This window comes from Juglans regia, chromosome 15 (genome assembly GCF_001411555.2).
Source record: "Juglans regia cultivar Chandler chromosome 15, Walnut 2.0, whole genome shotgun sequence".
Lineage (NCBI taxonomy): Eukaryota > Viridiplantae > Streptophyta > Magnoliopsida > Fagales > Juglandaceae > Juglans > Juglans regia.
In genome coordinates, this window is record NC_049915.1 from 3,367,970 (window position 1) to 3,380,340 (window position 12,371).

The following is a 12,371-nucleotide window of genomic DNA, read 5'->3' on the forward strand; positions in this document are numbered from 1 at the left end:
ATGAAATGTTTTTTTCTTGAGTAATACTAAATATAGTTTTAGGGTGTATAACCTCTATGCACTCTATTTGAAAAAAAGCGGGATCCTTCATAAAAGAAAAAAAAAAATTTTACGTGTGAGTCTTACATGTTTCTACTTTTTACAAACAAAGTGTACGAGATTTTCACATTTTAAAATTATAAATATCGTTTCTTTTTTTTCTTAATGCTTTTACACGTTATTTCATAAAAAATTACTTGTATAATTTTAAACAAATCTCACGTATTCTTTCTTTTCTAAAAAAAAGGTTAGCAAACATAGAACAATTAAAACATATCTAGTTTTTAACATTAAGTTCTACTTTTAAAAAAATAAATAAAATTTATATATCATAAAACTTAAGGTTCGGTTTGGATATACAGTTTAGATGAGATAAGATAAAATATTTTGAATAGTAATTAGATTTTTTGAATTAAGATGAGATAAGATAGTTTGTAAAAAAATGTATGTTTGAATAATGAGATGATATGAAATAGTTTTGACTTTTTGAGATTTGATAAAAGATAATATTAAAACCATAACTGGGCATTCCCAACTAGGATCTCGACTGTTTTTTTTTTCTTTTTTACTCAATGATTATGTACTTTTTATTGATGTTGTGAATTTTTTTAAAAAAATATTTAAAAATAATAAAGAAGAAGAGAGAGAAAAAAAAACAAAACAAAAAAAAATTTGGGTGAGATCTCAGTCAGGATCACCATGTGTGGGTGCAAAAGTACTCTTTGATAAAGGATCAGTCTCACTAATAATTGAGTAATAATAATGTAATATTATTCTATAACATATAATAAAACTATTTAATTTATATAAAATAAATATGACATCATGCCGTGTTGAAGTCAATATTTGAATATGAAAAATTATTTACATCAATCAACTATTAACTACATTTTTAACATAGTTGAGTGAAAAAAAAAAAAAGAAGAAGAAAAAAGAAGAAGAAGAATCACAGTGTGCAGAGAGTGCCGACTGATTTATGGTCGGGCTCGAAAACACATCCCCCAAACGGCAAAAGAAGAGAGAAATCTCACTCGAAACTCGAGTCCAAATCAGGCATGAATTACCGACATTCCAAATCAGTCGTAAAAATAGTTATGATTGTAGGAAAAAGTGTGGACTCTTCCCCTCATTCTCTTCCGCAAACTCTGAACCGAAATCCTTCACCGTCCTCTGCTTTTCGTCAAACTATGTCGACACTCCCTCTTGATTCTCCAGCTCACTCTCCTGTAACTTCCTCCTCCAGCATTCAACCAACTCTGTTGCGGAATCTCCAACGACCAAGGTTATGCTGGTTTACAGTTGGTAGGAGAAACGATTCTCTACCTATCCTCGGACACCTCACAACTCCAAACTCCTCTTTTCCCTGTAAAAATTCCCAGATTCGTGTTCATCGGGGTAAGCCAGGCCCTTTCCGTATATACGAGTGTTGTTTTCTAACACCCTCTCTCAGGTTTCTCCATCTCTCCCGATGACTTTCAATGAGGTTCGTTGTTCGAGACCCATTTCATTTTTTTTCTCTCTAATTTTGTTGTTTTCTTCCCATTAATGATGATGATGATGTTCTTGTTTTTGGGTTTCTTTTTAGAATTTATGGTCCTTACTCTGCCTTGAAGTTTTCAAAAAAAGAGCTGTAGATTTCTCAGGTAATTGAATTCTATTTGGCCAAATGTTCGAATTTAGTTTAAGTGGCATGCAAAAACTAAACAAAATTCAATTTTTGTTGGTGTTCTTGTACATGAAAGTTATCCTTTTATCCGTTTTTGTGTTTTTATTCCCCTTTTTTTTTTTTTTTTTTTTTTTTAATTTTGCGTTTCAACCGCAACCAAACGATTTCAACCTTAACTCTACGGGAAAATGGTTTGTATTTTGATTGTTTTTAAAATTCGGGCATTCTTTGTTTTTGGATGGAACAGAGATTCAAACTTCCCCACGATGTCGGAAAGCATGGCCAGTACGAGGTGTAGAGGTGCCAATTTAGACAGCTGCCGAGACGAACCAGTCGCACTTGTCCTCAAAACCATCGCCATCGCGTCGATCCTCATCGCTGGATCTATCAGAATCTCCATCCCCATGATTGGAAAGAATAGCCGCTTCCTCCGAACTGACAGCAATCTCTTCGTATCCACCAAGGCATTCGCCGCCGGCATCATCCTTGCCACAGGGTTCGTACACATGCTCCCGGCCGGATCGAACGCCCTCACCGACGAATGCCTGCCCAATTACCCATGGTCCAAATTCCCCTTTGCTGGGTTTTTCACCATGGTGGCTGCGCTCCTCACCCTCCTCGTCGATTCCTTGGGAACCCAGTATTACGAGTGCAAACAGGGGATGATTCGGTCTACCGAGGGGAGAGTTCGGGTCGAATCCTCTGATGCGGGACTGGAGTCAGGGATTCTGCGGGCGGTGGAGGGTAAGGAGAGGAACGAGAAGGTGTTTGGGGAAGAGAGAGGTGGCGGGATGCACATTGTTGGGATGCATGCGCACGCTGCGCACCACAGACACGATCATGCGCTGGGACAGGACGCATGTGAGGGGCACTCTGCTGGACACTGGCACGGCCATTCTCACGGGCATGGAGATCGTGGCGGGGAAGATGATGGTGCTGCTCGGCACGTTCTCGTTTCGTAGGTGATTTTTCTCTCTTTTTCTTGCCTTAGTTTTTGTTTAGGTGTTCCTAAGCATTCTTTATGCAAGCATTTAAATAATATCTTCCTTTTCTCTCCAGGTTTTGGAACTTGGGATAATATCACATTCAGTTATCATCGGTCTATCACTAGGAGTTTCTGAAAGTCCCTGTGCCATAAGACCCTTAATTACAACATTATGTTTTCATCAATTCATTAAAGGATTTGCCCTTGGAGGCTGGCATCTCCCAATCACAATTTAGCAATCTATCTGCAACATTAATGGCTTGTTTTTTCGCCATCATTACCCCAGCAGGCATCGGGATCGGGATCGGGATCTCCATTGCTTCATTTTACAGCGGGAACGGCCCGGTGCTCGGATCACTGAAGGCATCCTGGATTCCATGTCTGCTGGAATTCTGGTTTACATGGCTTTGGTGGACCTAATTGCTGCTTTTCTCAGTAAAAGGATGAGCTGCAACTACAGAGTGCAATTAACATCTTATTTTATGCTCTTCCTTGGGGCTGGATTGATGTCTTTATTAGCAATCTGGGCTTAGATTGTTGATGCAACTGTCCAAAACTTTCCAACCTTATGCCTGTTCCTTTTTGGCAATGCATCACAAAATTCTTTCATTTTGTATTACACGTTTGGTAAGTAAGTTCTTTAAGATTGATGGATAAGAGAACTTCACTGAACACATTTTTTGTCTAGATTCGGTTAGAAAAATGTAACATCTGAGTATTTATCAAATATTAATACCTAGGTTGACCTCCATCACTTTTGGGTAGCTACAACTAGTCGTGTGTTTCGTTATAAACACTGTTGTGATGAAGAATATTTATTATCTTAACTATAGTAATGCATATATACTCATTCCAATTAGAGTAAAATGAGATGATTTTGTATGTTAGATCTACTTTACAATAAAAGTAAAAGTAATTTTACAATCTAATGCGTCATATCAAATTATGTCAATTTGTAGATTTATTTTAGTGGAATCTTTTTATAACTAAAAATCTATACTTAAAAGAGAAGTAGAAGGATAAAATGCACTAATTCAATTCTGCCATTCTTCTCTCCCAACCTCACCAAATCCCCCATGCCCCCCCCCCCCAAAAAAAAAAAAATCCAGTTATACTCCTCCCACCTCTTGCCTCTCATTCCTCGTTTTACTATTCTTTTCACTTTTCTTTTTGCTCTTCATTAGATCTACTTTTAAAGTAAATTTAACGAATTACATAAAGTCATGTTAGTTTGTGGATTGACTTTTATCAAATTACGTTGTGTCTATAGCACTGCTCCTTGTATTCCTAAGAACAAGACCCATCACCCATAATCCATTCCCCTCTAGATGATTGGATATCTTCTTCTTTTCTTTTTTGCCCTAATCATGTTTTGGGAGTGTGTGCACACAAGCCCTCTATTATACAACGAAAAAGGGAAAAAAAAATTATGAGATCAATGAATCCTTATAGGGATAGGATATCAAATCTATTAATCTATTTCCAATTTGCCTAAAACGACGACGAGTTGAGGACTCAAGATCTCGATATTCAATCCATTTTAATTCCTTTATCAAACTGAAAAAGAAAAAGAAAAAGAAGAGAACACTAGTACCAATTTTGGTAAATCTCAAAATGTAACATTCAAAGCTGAATGTGAATGGAGAAATCCCTAAGGGCTGGGCCCAGGATGAGGCTCGGGCCCACATGCACGGTCTGGGGAGGTTGTGTCGGCCCGGGAGGCCTAGAAGGAGGGACACAAGATAGGGTGTCTTGACAAGAGGATGACCTTGATACAGTAGGTTAGCCTGACACCATAACTGGCCGACCGTCATAGACATCCTCGTCCCTGACATAGTTGTCCGGACGGCACTGGAGGACGAAGGAGCTTGTCCAGGACCATGCCACATTTAATGGTGCTGAAGCGGGCACGCTATGCCAGGTTCCACAGCCATGCCGCATTCAATACGTCCCGGGGGTTGGCACGTTACGGCATGCCCCCTAGGGGTCTGTGACAACCCTGGTCAGACCTGGCAGGTTTGTAGGGAGGCAGGGACATCCAATCCTAGTACAGAGCTGCACACTGGTCATCGTAGCCTTGGGGCTCAACTCGACCAGGTATAAATACTCTTCCCTTCGTTAGGAAGGGGTTACTGACTTACTCTCTTAAATATTCCTACACTCATTATCCCTAGATCTCATTTTCTCTCTTCATCTCTTACCTTGAACTAACTTGAGTGTCGAAGGTATCACGACCCCCAAGCTCCCCCATTCTTTATCTTACAAAGAAGAGATCGAGCCTCAACAACGTGGAGTTGCCTAGACCGCGAAACACAACATCAACACTAAACAATCACCTAAATCATTCTCATGCTCTAGATCTCCAACAATTCACAATTCTTTTCTAAGCTACAGGGATTCTAACTTCTAACATTAATGTTGTGGAAAGATGGCAAAGTGAAATTACAAAATGAAAAAAGGAAAATGATTTCTACAATCCCAAGACATTGTAGGTTATATAACATGTTGGGTTATTTCAAAATTCCCTCCAATTTGACTTTGAATTCTTTTGAAGTTTCCCTCCAATGTGATTTTTTGTTAATCGCACATTGAAAAGACAAGCAAAATTTTATTGGTTTATAAGTAAATGAGTTTAACAATACATAAATGGTAAAATAGAGTATATTTCCCAATTGATATTTTACAATACAAGGCAATATAATATATACATCAGACTTGGAATGTAATCCCATGATTTGTGGGATATGTACAACAACAGGAAAGGAAAACATTAATAGAAAGATTGAAGCCTTGAGCTGTGGTGGTTGACTTCTTTAGTTGATATCGTTGTAGAGATTTAAGGTTGAAATAGAGGGTGTGCTGACATCACCCCTCAAGCTCAACGGAGGCAAGCATATGGTGAGCTTATCTCTAACTGGTGAGAATTTCGGCGCTATAAGTATGAAACGAACATCAAGTTGTCTATGAGTAACACGTTTGCGAACAAAGTGAAACTCAATTGCAATGTGTTTAATGCACGCATTGAAAATGGGATTAACTAAAAGATAGGTCGCGCCAATATTGTCACACCAAAGAATCAGGGGCTTAGAGAAAAATTTCAAATTCCTTGAGTAAAGCTTGTAACCATATAATTTCAGCAATTGAGTTTGCAAGAGCCCGATACTCGACTTCGGTGCTTGAACAGGCCACAATTTGTTATTTCTTTGAACTCCATGAAATGAGATTTGTGCCAAAATAAATAGATAGCCTCTTGTAGAGCGATGATCATCTGGACACCCAGCCCAATCCGCTTCTGAGAAAGCTTGCAAAGTCGTGTCTGAATTGATACCAATACAAAGGCCATGGGTTGATGTTGAAAGTAAATAGCGTAGAATACGCTTAACTGTTGTCCAATGATTTATTGTAGGCCGTTGCATGTACTGGCAAACTCGATTTACAGCATATGAAAGATCAGGCTAAGTTAGTAACCCATATTGCAGAGCTCTAACCTTGCTGCGGTAAAGAGTTGGATCCGAAAATGCCTCACTATCAAACAAGAATAGATTCTGTGTAAAGGACATGGGTGTTGCTACCGGCTTCACATTGTACATATTGGTTCTCTATAAAAGATCAGCAATGTAGCGACATTCAGAGAGAAGAATCTCATCCGAGCTTCCATGAGTTTCAATGCCAAGAAAAACATTTAAAGGACCCAAGTCCTTGATGGGAAGATCATGACGTAGCTGATAAAGAAGTTTGTAAATATGCATTTGTGAAGAACCAATAATGATAATGTCATCCACATAGATTAGGATAAATAGTTGCACCTTGTTTTGATGATACAAAAACAATGTAGAATCAGCCTTAGATGAAGTAAAACCCAACTCAAGAAGTCGTTGGCTCAACCTTGAAAACCAAGCACGTGGGGCTTGCTTGAACTCATAGATCGCACGATTCAATTTGCAAACATGGTGAGGGTATTGAGAATGAACAAGTCCTTGTGGATGAGGCATAAAAACAGTCTCCATTAGTTGTCCATGCAAGAAGGCATTTTGGACATCCAACTGATGGATGGGCCATCGATGTGAAACAGCAATGGATAGAACCAACTGAATGATTTGAGGCTTGATGACAGGACTATAGGTCTCGGTATAGTCAAGGCCAAGTTGCTGAGTGTAGCCTTTAGCGACGAGACCAGCCTTGTGCCATTCAATGGTGCCATCTGCAAGACACTTTAGGCGAAAAATCCATTTTGAACCAACCAGATCCATAGAAGGGTGAAACGAAACTAAAGACCATGTTTGATTCTTCATGAGTGCATCAAACTCAGAGTTCATAGCCTGTCGCCAAGCAGCATCTTTGAATGCAGCAATGAAAGAAGTGGGCTCCAAAGTAGTGTGGAGGTGGTGGTGACAAGCAAGGCACGGGGAGGATAAGGGACAATGCCATCGGTGTGGATCTTAAGCTTTATGATGTTGTTCTGTAGCCAAGTACGCATGGATGGAGCAACTTGTATAATGGATTGAGTTAAAGACTGTTGGAGGTGGTTGTAGAGAAATCGAAGATGAACGCCTGGTGCGTGTTGCAGAAGAGAGTGCGCGTGTTGGGAGGAAAAAGATGAAGCCACGTGACCATTATGAGTGGAAGTGGGCATTGGACTTGGAGATAAAATAGAATGAGGCCCATAAGCTAAAGGAGTCGCTTGATCCTGCAAAAAAGACAGAAGAAAAATAGTGTGGGTCGATGGGGCACCACTGGTTAATTGCTACTGGGCTTCCCGAAAGGGAAAGCAATGCTCATCAAACTGAACATCTCATGCGATGTAAATACAACCATTAGGCTGATGAAAACACTTGTAGCCTTTGTGCAATGGGCTATAACCCAAAAAAATGCACAGCTTGGATCGATAATCCAATTTATGAGAATTATAAGGGCGCAGGTTGGGCCAACATGTACAGCCAAAAATTTTGAAAAAATTATAGTTTAGCCCATTTAGAAACAAAGAAGAAAGAGAAGAATGATTTTGAAGGAGAGGTTATGGAAGTTGATTGATGAGATAACATGTTGTAGAAAAGGCATTAGTCTAATATTGTTGAGGAACACTGGCATGAGCTATTAATGATAGACCAGTTTCAACAATATGTCAATGTTTGCATTCCAAGGAGCCATTTTGTTTATAGGTGTGTGGACAAATTAGACGATGAATGATATCAATGGAATGGAAAAAGGCATTGAGGCGACGTAATTCACCTCCCCAATCAGTTTGAATCATTTTTATTTTGCATTTAAGTTGACGCTCAACAAGCCTCTGGAAATTATAAAAGGTATGTTCAACATCATATTTATGAACTAAAGGATAAAACCATGTAAATTTACTTAAATCATCAACAAAAATCACATAATAGCGGTATCCATCAACAGAAGGAACGGGAGAGGGTCCCCAAACATTTGAGAAAACAAGATCTAAAACATGATTTGATTTAGATGGGGACAAATAAAAGGGAAGTTTGTGACTTTTTGCTTGTTGAGAAGAGTCACAAACTGAAACATATTTATTTGGAGAGAGAGGAAGTTTATTAGAAAATACAATATGGCGTGTTAAACGAAGGGATGGATGGCTAAGCTGACAATGCCAAGTATCAAGTGAAGCACGCTCGCCAATGAAAGTAGCTTTGGTAGAGGATAAGGATGGTGGTGAAAGAAGGTAGAGCCCATCTTTAGTTGCTCCGTGGAGCAGGATTTTCCCAGTTTTGATATCCTTGACATAGAAAAAACAAGGATGAAATTAAAAAAATATTATTATCTAAAGTAAATTTACTGATAGATATAAAACTTTTTTGAATTGAAGGGACATGTAACAGTTGATGTAAGAATAAGGATTTTGAAGAAGAAGAAGAAATATAGGAGTCACCTGTGTGATGAATAGGCAAACCTGCGCTATCGCCTACACATATCTGATCAGTACCAGTGTATTCATCAGCCCTAAGATTTAAATTGGATAGCTCAGAAGTAAGATGATGAGTTGCAGCTGTGTTTGGGTACCAAGCTTGATTAGGGGGTCCACTGTTGAAAGTCATAAACGTTTGATACAGAGTCGATTGATCCATTTGATAAGCATGATCAAAACGATGATAACACTGAATTGCAGTGTGCCCCGCTCGATTACAAATTTGACAAGTTGGTCGACTGCCATTCGAAGTGGAGTTACTTCGGCCATTTCCACGGCCTCAATCTCTTGAATGGGAATAATTTTGATTTGAGTTCCTTGGGTTGCAGCCCAAAGCATCAGAAGAAGAAGGTGAAAAGCAACCACGACTGCGAGTGTTGTTGTGACTACAAGATGTGGTATTGATTAAGGCATTAGCCAAGTCAAGAGTTGCATGTTTTTGCTCCAGACGAAGCTCATAGTTGAGAAGATGACCATAAACCTCTAGAAGTGTCATCGGATCAAGACGAATGGTGAGGGACGTGATTAGGGGATCATATTCAACACCTAAACTTGTAAGAATGTAACTAACAAGTTCACAATCAGCAAGCAGCTGTCCAATGGAAGCCAAAGTGTCACCATAGCTCTTCATTTTTTGAAAATAAGCAGCAACCGAGAGATTTCCTTTCTTTGATGAAGCAAGACTCAGCCGTGAGTTCATAACACTAGCTTGAGACTAAAGAGAGAATGTTTGCTCCACAACTGTCCATATTTCACGTGAAGTGTGTAATCCAACAATTTGGGCCAATAGCTCTTCAGAAAAGGAAAAACCAATGGCAGAGAGCAATAGTACTTGATCTTGTTGATACCATGCAGTGTATTCTGGATTAGGGGTTAAGATGGGAGAATTACTGTCAGGATTAAAGTGGAAATCATGGGTGGAGGTGAGGGTTGAGAACCATCAACAAAGGAGTAAAGGCTTTGGCCATTGAGATAAGGTAGGAGCTGTGCTTTCCACAATAGGTAATTTTGACGTGTGAGTTTTATGGTAAGAAGATGAGAAACAATGAGAAGAGAGATAGAAGGTGAAAACATTGAGCACTAGCGGAAGATGTAGAGAAAAATATAAAAAAAAGCCAACGTTTTTCGATAATGACTCTAAAACCATAAAATAGAGTATATTTTCCAATTGATATTTTACAGTACAAGGCAATATAATATATACATCAGACTTGGAATGTAATCCCATAATTTGTGGGATATGTACAACAGCAGAGAAGGAAAACATTAATAGAAAGATTGAAGTCTTGAGCTACGGTGGTTGACTTCTTGAATTGATATTGTTGGAGAGATTTAAGGCTAAAATAGAGGGTGTGTTGACAAATTGGAATATAAGGATAGACACACAATAGTAGTGGCACCCAGTGCGAAGTACTAACCACACGCATGCGCGCATGACGCATAGACGCACTTTTTAATTCAAAGGAAATGATATGTTTTTTCATCTTTTTTTACAGTTATTATTAACTGTCAAATGACAACTATTTCACACATTTCTAATAGAAACTATTTTATTTAAATTCAAATGAAACAATACAATTGCTACTATTACATATATTCGTTCTAATATTAATGTTCAAAATTTACAATCTGCACATTGTATAAACAGTGTTGTATCCTGAGGACAAACTTGTCAGGTTCTCTAAGAGACAGATTAATAATCACCTCACTGTCTCTGTTTGCTATTCTTTTCTAACATAAGTCTCACACATTACCTTTCAAAAAGAGGATTAATTTAAAATCCACATGAAAAAAAATCATTTTTCAATTATGAGTATTACGTACTATTTTTCAAAGAGAGTGCATAGCTTACACATCTCAAGACTATATCAATCATTATTCTTATTTCTCTAAAATAGATTTTTTCTTGATGGTTTACTATAATTATACAGATCTAAAAGATTAATGCTAATGTTTTCATCAATCTTGAAAGAGGATATATTAATCTGGATTTATTTTCCTAGCCTCCTGTTTAAAATCTAAATACATTTCCTTAGAAACCACTCAATTTGTGTTTTGAAGACCCTGAAAAATCAGTAATTGAGCTTTAAAAAAAAAAGAGTAAAGTTTTGTTCCTCTCAATCTTTGGGTGGCCAATCAATTTATGATACTCCTTTTTCTTCCTTTTTTTTTTTTCCTCAATGTTTGGGTATGGTACCTAATGATCCGTATGTACTTGAATTTCACCACTTTTTGAGTTTGAATAAAATTTCACTTGCAAAAAAACACGTGGCTATTATCATTTTTTTTTTATATAGATATAACTGTTTATATTTTGTTTTTAACATGTCTCAATGATTTTTCTATATATTATTGTCAATTTAACGGTTAGAAGTATTCTTATTCTAGATCTTTTCAAATTGAATTATAAAATCTCATTACAAATAAATTGCTTATTTGTGACCATCTATTTCATGCTAAAATGAGTTTATTTTCATCATAAATATCATTATCGTCGCAAATAATCAATCACAAATACTCATTTTTCTTGTAGTGTCTAATTATAAATACATATTTTATAATATTTAATGTTGTTCATGCGTTATCTAGGATAGAGCATGCATGCAATCTCTTATACGTGTCTTTTTTAAAATTGAACCATCTAATTCAGTCCGATATTAAAAAAAAATTCTCAATCAGATATATATCCCTTATATATTAAAACTGGCTATAGCACATGAACAAGAATGAATAATGCTTTTTGTTTGACATTTTCTATTCTACTTATACTCTTGTATAACTGTGTTATTCCGGTTATGCCCTTGAATACTCTTAACAATATTTCTTCGTTCACTAATTTATTTCCACTTTTGCCCCTACTTTCATCACGGAATTACAATTTCTTTTGTCCTTTTCATCTATTTTTGACTGTCTTTACTGTTTATTTACAGTACTTTTATTGAATTTGTTAGTTTTGTAATTACTTCACTCGCACGGCCTTCCCCAGAAAAAATTTTCCTCCCCACTTTCTCAAGAATCCTCTCAGTGGCATTGACATTCAGCTTTTTCCTTGTGAATCTCGACATTAGCTGTGTGGGATTTTTCTTGGTTTCTCCTCTCAATTCAACATGTTTTCATTTCCGCAAGCTGACTAATACTCTGGCTTATCTTTGATTGAAACAACGGGATGAGGAAGACAAGCAAGGAATGGGTTTAGGAGAGAGAGAGAGAGGGGTTTGTGAGAAATGGGCGAGGGTGTCGACACTGAAGAGGAAGAAGAGAAGAGAGAGAGGGGAAAAAAAAAGGAAGGAAGAAATCTAGGGTTTGGTGGTTTTAGGGTGCGTTTGGATATTGAACTGAGTTGAGTTGAGATGATAAAATATTGTTAGAATATTATTTTTAAATATTATTATTATTTTAGGATTTAAAAAAGTTGAATTGTTTATTATATTTTGTGTTGGAATTTAAAAAAATTGTAATGATAAATTGAGATAAGTTGAGTTTGATTTAATTTCCAAACGTACCCTTAATCATACCGCCGCCCTGGGGGGAGGAGGACAGACTAGGCTTTTGGTCTTCACATGACTCTAGGAAGAAACCCATGAAATTCTCAAAAATCAGCTCAACTTCGTACTAAGGTCTCATTTTTAAAGATGAGATGAAATGAAATAAAATAAAATGAGTTGAGATAAAAATTGAATAAAATATTATTATAATATATTTTTTAATATTATTTTTGTTTTAGAATTTAAAACAATTAAATTTTTTATTTTATT

General features: G+C 37.1%; 1 pseudogene; it reads left to right on the forward strand.

Moving 5' to 3' along the window:
* The first annotated feature begins 1,971 nt into the window (after positions 1 to 1,971).
* LOC109008830 lies at positions 1,972 to 3,223 on the forward strand (annotated as a pseudogene).
* The last annotated feature ends 9,148 nt before the right edge of the window (positions 3,224 to 12,371 follow it).